The sequence below is a fragment of the Mandrillus leucophaeus genome, unplaced genomic scaffold (genome assembly GCF_000951045.1).
Source record: "Mandrillus leucophaeus isolate KB7577 unplaced genomic scaffold, Mleu.le_1.0 Scaffold496, whole genome shotgun sequence".
NCBI lineage: Eukaryota > Metazoa > Chordata > Mammalia > Primates > Cercopithecidae > Mandrillus > Mandrillus leucophaeus.
The window spans coordinates 1,049,983-1,059,064 of record NW_012105320.1 but is presented as its reverse complement, the minus strand read 5'-3'; the positions used below and the strand labels follow the sequence as shown (position 1 = coordinate 1,059,064).

The 9,082-nt window shown below is 47.5% G+C and overlaps 1 long non-coding RNA gene across 1 annotated transcript; it reads left to right on the top strand.

Annotated features, from left to right (window-relative positions):
* The first annotated feature begins 3,046 nt into the window (after positions 1 to 3,046).
* On the top strand, positions 3,047 to 8,735 carry LOC105550731. Its single transcript, XR_001007763.1, has 2 exons — positions 3,047 to 3,210; positions 8,492 to 8,735. It is a non-coding gene; the product is annotated as an uncharacterized LOC105550731 (long non-coding RNA).
* Positions 8,736 to 9,082: the final 347 nt, after the last annotated feature.

The window sequence follows — 9,082 nt, the reverse complement described above, 5'->3', positions numbered from 1 at the left end:
CTTCGCTTTAGGAAATACTGCCTAGATATCTAAAGGAAAGTGATAGCAACTGCAACCAACTGTTTTTGAGGTCTGCCTGCCCACCAGTGGCCCCCTCAGCACATGGGAACGGTGTGTGGAGGTGCCTGAAACAGACACTGACTCAAGGGAGGTCTGTACAGAGGCAGTGTGGGTAAAGAAATGAATGCAGATTCCCCAAAAATCCAGAGGCATATGCAAGAGGAGGGGCACGGGTTCTTTCGAGTCACCTTCCAGGTGACCAGGTGCATTTACAACTCTAAGGCTCTGTGAGTATGTTTTTTTCTTACCTTATGGAATAAAGGGGTAAAGAAGACAGCTGCCCTGGGTATGGCTTTGGGTCAGAATAAACATTTCTCAAATTGAAGTGTTTCAGTAATGTCTTGAGAAATCGGATTTGTTCAGGCTTGCTGGAAGTGCATTATTTGATTCTAAGTTTCACTTAAAAGTCTTGGGGAAGGCCAGGTATGGTGGCTCATGCCTGTAATCCCAGTACTTGAGAGGCCAAGGCAGGCAGATCGCTTGAGCCCAGGCATTCCAGCCCAGCCTAGGCAACATGGTGAAACCCCGTCTTTACAAAAAATACAAAAGTCAGCTGGGCGTGGTGACAAATGCCTATAGTCCCAGCTACCGGGGAGGTTGGGGTGGGAAGAGGGAGGATGACTTGAGCCCAGGAGGTTGAGACTGCAGTGAGCCGATATTGTACCACTGCACTCCAGCCTGAGCAACAGAGCAAGATGCTGTCTGAACAAAACAAAACAAAAAGTCTTGGGAAAAATCACTGACAACACAGTTTTCTTTTTTTCTTTTCTTTTCTTTTTTTTTTTTTTTTTTTTGCTCTCTGGCTCAGGCTGGAGTGTGGTGGTGTGATCTCAGCTCATTACAACCTCCGTCCCCCGAGTTCAAGTGAATCTCCTGCCTCAGCCTCCCTAGTAGCTGGGATTACAGGTGCACGCCACCACGCCCAGCTAATTTTTGTATTTTTTTAGAGATGGGGTTTCACCAGGCTGGTCTCAAATTCCTGATCTCAGGTGATCTGCCTGCCTTGGCCCCTCAGCGTGCTGGGATTACAGGGGTGAGCCACCGCGCCCAACCGAAAACACAGCTTTCTAAAGGGATTCCTCTGGCCTGGTGCAGTGGCTCACACCTGTAATCCCATCACTTTGGAAGGCCAAGGCGGGTGGATCACCTGAGTCAGGAGTTTGAGATCAGCCTGGCCAACATGGCAAAACCCTGTCTCTACTAAAAATACAAAAACTTAGCCAGGCGTGGTGGCACGTGCCTGTAATCCCAGCTGCTCAGGAGGCTGAGGCAGGAGAATTGCTTGAACCCAGGAGAGGGACATTACAGTGAGCTGAGATCACACCACTGCACTCCAGCCTGGGCAACAAGAGAGAAACTCTGTCTCAAAAAAAATAAAAAATAAAGGGACTCCTCTAATCTTGACCAAGAGAGAAGGGAGTGTCCCACACTCTCTCGGGTACCAGCATGAGAAGAAGGAGAACAATTTGCTTTTGTGCAGACTTAGTGTTCTCCTGAAATTCACCACCCTTCACCTGTGCTCTATTATTTGCATTCAATGCTTTTTTATTTTTTGTGCAGAAGCTGGGTACAATTAGCCATGACAACTGCAATAAACTGATATTTCTAGCATAGTGATCATAACCACTGCCAGAAAACCTTGGATTTGGGGTCATGCATTTATCCTGAACACCGGTGCCTTTATCTTGCTCTCAGGGGACCAGAATCCAGAAGAAGAGAGAGACATGCAAATAGTTCCAATGCAGTGTAACTGTAAGCATCCCTAAGTGGTGGTACCGAGGAAAAAGAAAGACGCCTAACTCCCCAGGGCCGTCAGGGAAGCCTTCATAAAGAAGAGATGTTCAAATGGACTTTGAAGGATGAGTAGAAATTTGCACAGAATTTAGCTTCTTTTCTTCATGCCTCTTTTCCCTGACAAAGAAGCTAGAAGCCACCTGCACCTGAGATAGAATCTCAAGAAAGCAATAACAGTTCATCTAGTGCTAAAAATGACTTGAAACTAAAGAAAAAATATGTTCAGCCTTAAACACCTGCTACTGTCCCCAAGGCAGTATAAGAAGATCCTTCCAGATTTTTTTTTTTTTTTTTTTTTTGAGATAGAGTCTCGCACTGTTGCCCAGACTGGAGTACAGTGGTGTGATCTTGGCTCACTGCAACCTCTGCCTCCTGGGTTTAAGCGATTCTCCTGCCTCAGCCTCCCAAGTAGCTGGGATTAGAGGTACCTTCCACCATGCCTGGCTAATTTTTTGTATTTTTAGTAGAGACAGGGTTTTCTATGTTGGCCAGGCTGGTTTCAAACTCCTGACCTCAGGTGATCCACCCGCCTCAGCCTCCCAAAGTGCTGGGATTACAGGTATGAGCCACTATGCCCGGCTGATCCTTTCAGATTTCTGTATATACTTATTTTAACTCTTGTCCCTTGTCTCTTTCCTACCTTCGCTCCAGCCCCTTCAATACTTCCTTAATATTTCTCTTTTAACCAACAACTTTTTTCTTTTTTGAGATGGAGTCTTGCTCTGTTGCCCAGGCTATAGTGCAGTGGTATGATCTCAGCTCACTGCAACCTCTGCCTCCCAGGCTCAAGTGATTCTTGTGCCTCACCTTCCTGAATAGCTGGGATTACAGGCACCAACCACCACGCCCACCTAAGTTTTGTACTTTTAGTAGACGGGGTTTCACCATGTTGGCAAGGCTGGTCTCGAACTCCTGACCTCAGGTGATCCGCCTGCCTAGACCCCCCAAACTGCTGGGATTACAGGTTTGAGTCACCTCACCTGACCTTAATCTACAACTTGTTTTAAAAATGGGAGGCAGGATATATGTGTGTGTGTGTATGTGTGTGTGTGTGTGTGTGTGTGTATGTAGGAGAGAGAAAGAGAAAGACAGAGAGAGAGAATATCCTTCCCCCAACTCTGCAATTGGCCTTAAATTTTACCCACTCACCACCCCCACTTCCCTGCTTTGATGCTGTGCCTAAAGCAATGGGAATGAACTTCAGGTCTCTGGGCTTGGCCAGTGTTGCTGCTCTCCCTTGGAGTTCCAAGAAAGGTATCTCTTGGGATCAGGAGCTGGGCTGGAACCCAGGGCTCCTGAGATAGGACAAGGCTGTGCTGTGTGCACCTGTCCTGCCTTCTCACTTTGTACAATGAGGTAGGCATCCTTTTGTATTTCCTCTTGTTTTCTTTCTGCACCCCACTTGGCTTGGCAGCCATAAATCCACAGTTTCCTCCTTGGCATTTCTTCCATGTGTTCTGCCTGAATTAAAAACTGAAAGGGGGAAGGCCCAGTAGACCTTGAAATGTTCAGCTTGCCTTCGTCCTTGGCCGCTGGCTTGACAGGTCCCACAAGTTTTCCTGGGAGAGTGAGCAGCTGACGAAATCCCAGAGGCCCTGAAACCTCCCTTCCAGTAAGTGCCCATGTTTGCATATCCTGGTTCAAGAATAGGAACTGCTTGTTGGAAACTGATCAGGGAGCTAAAGTTACTGATTAAGTGGATTTGCTTCTAGCTGCAGGCAGTGGCCTCCCTGAGAAAGAGGGAATCTGTGGGACTGTTTTTACAGATTAAAATCTCCCTTGTTTGTTCACTTTCTACTTCTAAAAGTTCTTGGAACCCTTTTCCAGGAAGAAGCCAGGTAAAGTCAGAGTAGGGAAAAACCCTAAGCCTTGTTTTTGTCCTTTATACTTTAAAGCTTCCTTTATTTTCAAAGAGACGTACATGAGATGTCTGAAATAAGTCAACTTTAGGAAGGATAGCTAACGAGTGTTGGACATGTGCCAGGCACTGTGTGAGCACTTGGCATCCATTCTCTCTTTGGTTCCCATAAGTTAGGAATTGGCCGCCTTTCTCAGAGGAGAATGAGGTGCTGTGAGGTTAAGTCGATGACCATGAAATTGTCAGTGTTGGAACTGGGATATTATTATTATTATTATTTTGAGACAGGGTCTCACTCTGTCGCCCAGGCTGCAGTGCAGTGGCGTGATCACAGCTCACTGCAGCCTCTACTTCCCAGGCTCACATGATCGTCCCACCTCAGCCTCCCAAGTAGCTGGGACTACAGATATATGCCACCATGCCCTGCTCATGGAACTGGGATTCAAATCTAGATTCCTTGCCCCATGTCCTGGAGGTTGCCCAGGCATGGAAAAGATCCAGGCCTGGTCCACTGCTTTTAGGACGTGACACTTCTCAGGCAACCCCCTCTTTCAGTAATTTGCATTTTATTAGATAGAAACTGAAAACTCATGTCAAGGTGTCTGAAACCAGCAAAATAATGTTTTTTCGGTCTTTGTTCCCATTCCTTGGTTGGAGGGGGTGCTGGGTGACATTTGCTGTGCAAACAATAGCCCAGAAGCTGGGCAGAGTCCACACCTAGCTGAGTAAATAGCACCTGAAGGCCCTGGCGGGACATGTAAGCTCCCCAGGGGTGCCTTGCTTTGAGAGACAACCATGAGAATGTGCTCTTGGACTGGAAGCCTGGAATCCAGAGCTCTGGTCCTAGTTCTACTGTTATTAACACTTGTACCTCTCTGTTCCTCATCTTTGAAGTGAAGAAAACCAAGTTGATGATGTTTGAGGTCTGATGCTGCAAGAGTCAGTTTGACTTGGGCAGTGCAGCTTGATGGTTAGGCATGCAGAGAGTAGAATCCAGTTGCCTGGGGTCCAGTACGAGCTTCATGGCTGGACAAGGTGGCTCATACCTGCAATTCCAGCACTTTTCGGAGGTCAAAGTGGGAGACCAGAGTGGACAACAGAGCAAAACATCATGTCTACAAAACATAAATAATTACCTGGGCAGCATGGTGTGCACTTGTAGTCCCAGCTACTTGGGAGGCTGAGGTGGACTGGGAGGATTACTTGAGCCCAGGAGTTCAAGACTGCAGTGAGCTATGATCACACCACTGCACTCCAGCCTGAGTGACAGAGCAAGATCCCATCCCTTTTTAAAATTTTTTTCTGAGATGGAGTCTTGCTCTGTTACCCAGGCTGGAGTGCGGTGGCGCAATCTCAGCTCACTGGAACCTCTGCCTTCCAGGTTCAAGTGATTCTCCTGCCTCAGCCTCCTGAGTAGCTGGGACTACAGGCAAGCACCACCACGCCTGGCTAATTTTTGTGTTTTTTGTTTATTTGTTTGTTTTGTTTTGAGACAGAGTCTCGCTCAGTCGCCCGGGCTGGAGTGCAGTGGCACAATCTCGGCTCACTGCAAGCTCCGCCTCCCGGGTTCACGCCATTCTCCTGCCTCAGCCTCCCGAGTAGCTGGGACTACAGGTGCCCGCCACTACGCCCGGCTAATTTTTTTTGTATTTTTAGTAGAGACGGGGTTTCACCATGTTGGCCAGGATGGTCTCGATCTCCTGACCTCGTGATCCGCCTGTCTCGGCCTCCCAAAGTGCTGGGATTACAGGCGTGAGCCACCGCACCTGGCCTAATTTTTGTATTTTTAGTAGAGATGCAGTTTCACCATGTTGACCAGGCCAGTCTCAAACCTCAAGTGATCTGCCTGCTTCAGCCTCCCAAAGTTCTGGGATTACAGGTGTGAGCCTCCGCACCTAGCCAAGACCCTGTCTTAAAAAAAAAAAAAAAAAAAAAAAAAAAAATGGCCAACGCAGTGGCTCACGCCTGTAATCCCAACACTTTAGGAGGCTGAGGTGGGCGGAAAACCTGAGGTCAGGAGTTCAAGACCAGCCTGACCAACATCGAGAAACCCCGTCTCTACTAAAAATACAAAATTAGCCAGGCATGGTGGCGTGCGCCTGTAATCCCAGCTACTTGGGAGGCTGAGGCAGGAGAATCGCTTGAACCCAGGAGGTGGAGGTTGCAGTGAGCCGAGATCATGCCACCACTGTACTCCAGCCAGGGCGACAAGAGTGAAACTGCATCTCAAAAAAAAAAAAGGAGCTTCACTACTTATAAATTTGGTGATCCTAAATAAGTCCTTCACTTTTCAGAGCCTCTGTTTTCCTGTCAGAGATGGGGAATAATAGTAAGACCACCTCATGGGGTTGTCAAGAAGTTAGAGTTGGACTGACTCACAGAATTCTAGAATATACCGTCATGCTACGACAGTTTTTTCCTTTTTAAATTTTAAATTATTGTTATTATTATTATTTAGAGACAAGGTCTTGCTCTGTTGTCCAGGCTGGAGTGCAGTGGTGCCATCATAGCTCACTGCAGCCTCAGATTCCTGGACTCATGTGATCCTCCCACCTCAGCCTCCCAAGTTGCTAGGACTATAGGCACAGCCACCATGCATGCCCAGCTAATTTTTTAGACGGGGTCTTACTATGTTGCCCAAGCTGGTCTGAACTCCTGGCCACAAGCTCCTCCAGCCTCAGTCTCCTGAGTAGCTGGGATTATAGGCATGAGCCATTTTGCCTGGCTGCGTTTTTCTTTCACTTAACTTTTTTGGTGGGAAAATTGAGATTCAACTATATAGCAAGTTAACAAACTTTTTTTTTTTTTGAGATGGAGTCTTGCTCTGTCGCCTAGGCTGGAGTGCAGTGGCGCAATCTCGGCTCACTGCAAGTTCCGCCTCCTGGGTTCATGCCATTCTCCTGCCTCAGCCTCCTGAGTAGGTGGGACTACAGGTGCCCACCACCACGCCTGGCTAATTTTTTTTCTTTTTTTTCTTTTTTAGTAGAGACAGGGTTTCACCGTGTTAGCCAGAATGGTCTCAATCTCCTGACCTCGTGATCTACCCACCTTGGCCTCCCAAAGTGCTGGGATTACAGGCGTGAGCCACCGTGTCCAGCCAACAGACTTAAAAAAATAAAAAAGAAAAGAAATTCGAGTTAACATCTAAAAGTTGAAGCTTAGTTCAGGGCTGGTACTCAATATATCTTAGGAATTATTGTTGATTCTCAAATTCTCCAAATATTCACTGAATGCCTGGCACATTTGGAGGCTTTGCACTAGTTCTATGGATGATAAAATGGTATTTACACATGAACTTTGTTTCAAAGAACCCACAATCCAGGAGGACATGCACACATGACTATGTGTGTCTGACACAGAGGTAACTGTCATACGCGAGATTTAAAAACTGCTGGCCGGGCATGGCTCCTCATGTCTATAATCCCAGCACTTTGGGAGGCCGAGGCAGGTGGATCACCTGAGGTCGGGAGTTTGAGACCAGCTGGACCAACATGGAGAAACCCCGTCTCTACTAAAAATACAAAATTAGCTGGGTGTGGCGGTGCATGCCTGTAATTCCAGCTACTGGGGAGTCTGAGGCAGGAGAATTGCTTGAACTCGGGAGGCGGAGATTGCAGTGAGCCAAGATTGTGCCATTGCACTCCAGCCTGGGCAACAAGAGTGAAACTCCGCCTCAAAAACAACAATAAAAAAAAAAACTGCTTTGGGTTGGGCATGGTGGTTCACGCTTGTAATCTCAGCACTTTGGGAGGCAGCCTGGGCTCAAGTGATCCTCCCATGTCAGCCTCCCAAGTGTGAGCCATTGCACCTGGCCCAAAATATCACATTTCTAAACAAAGAAAGATCAGTACTCTTGGTGTTTCCTTTTGCTGCAGGGTCTGATGTGGTGTGTATAGCACTGCTGTCCTGAGTCCCTTGGGGGCCTCTATATTAGACGTGGCGTCACATGTCCCCAGCTGGTTGGTGTTCATCATTAGCTCCTGTGTGGTTTTCCTTCCCCTTCCCATCAAGACCTTCCACGGGGACCAATTGGCCTTGTGTGCCCAGGACTGAGGGGTTTCCTGGGATGGGGGATTTTCAGTGCTTAAACTGGGACAGTTCCAGCAAAGCAGGATGATTTGTTACCCAATTAGAGAAAAAAGCAGGGACTGGATTTTTTTGTTTGTTTGTTTTTTGTTTTTTTGTTTTTTTGAGACAGGATCTCATTCTCGCCTATGCTGGAGTGCAGTGGTGTGATCATGGCTTATTGCAGTCTCCACCTCTCAGGCTCATATGATCCTCCTGCCTCAGCCTCCTGAGTAGCTGGGACAACAGACATGTACCACCACACCCAGCTAATAGGGACTGGATCTTATGTATGTACCTTTGTAACTCTCAAAGGTTATAAGCCACTTGATAGCCCTCAGTAACTATTATTGGCCAAATTTGTCGTCTTTGGCAGAGCACCTGGCAGGGACTCAGTACATCCCTAATCAGTTGCTCATCTGAGGCACAGAAAGGTTAAAAGTGATGCAGCCAGGACCTGCTGGCAAATCCCCATGGCTCCAGCACCAGGCCTGTCTAGCACCTGAACCTCTGACCTACTGCTGCTCATCCATGTCTATCTCCTGAGACCTCGAGACATGAAGCCACCTTGGGTAACTTGTAAAGGCTTATTTGCCTAAAACCTGCCGAGGAGTCTTAATGTCCCCATCCTGTTTTAATAGACAAACACTTTGCTTTTGGAAACTTTCTGTTCCTTGGACATTGATGGTCATATTGCTTCTGGAATCATTACAGTGTGCCTTCGGCCAAAAGCAGAACTGGAAACATCCTAAGTGGGCTGGTAACGAGGCTAGCTCTGTCGACTAGTTCAAGACCCCTGAGAGCTTTGGGCCTGAAGTTCCTCAGCTTCCAAGTGAAAGGTTTCGACTTGGCATTCTGGGAGACAGCCTCTGTGACCATCAGTTTCCTCATCTGTAAAACTGGCATCATGATAACCTTGAAGGTAATTGTGAGGCTTAAAGGGAGTCATGCATGTAAACCACCTTGCACAGTCCCTCGCAGGAGTTCTTGGCTTTTTGTTTTTTTGGGTTTTTTGTTTGTTTGTTTGTTTTGAGACAGAGTCTTGCTCTGTTGCCCAGACTGGAGTGCAGTGGTGCAATCTCGGCTCACTGTAGCCTCCACCTCCCTGATTCAAGCGATTCTTGCACCTCAGCCTCCCAAGTAGCTGGGATGACAGATTCACCATGTTGGCCAGGCTGGTCTTAAATGCCTGGCCTCAAGTGATCTGCCTGCCTCAGCCTCCCAAAGTGCTGGGATTACAGGTGTATGTCACCTCGCCCACCCAGGAGTTCATTTATTAGCTTGTTTTTCCTTCTCTTTAGTTCT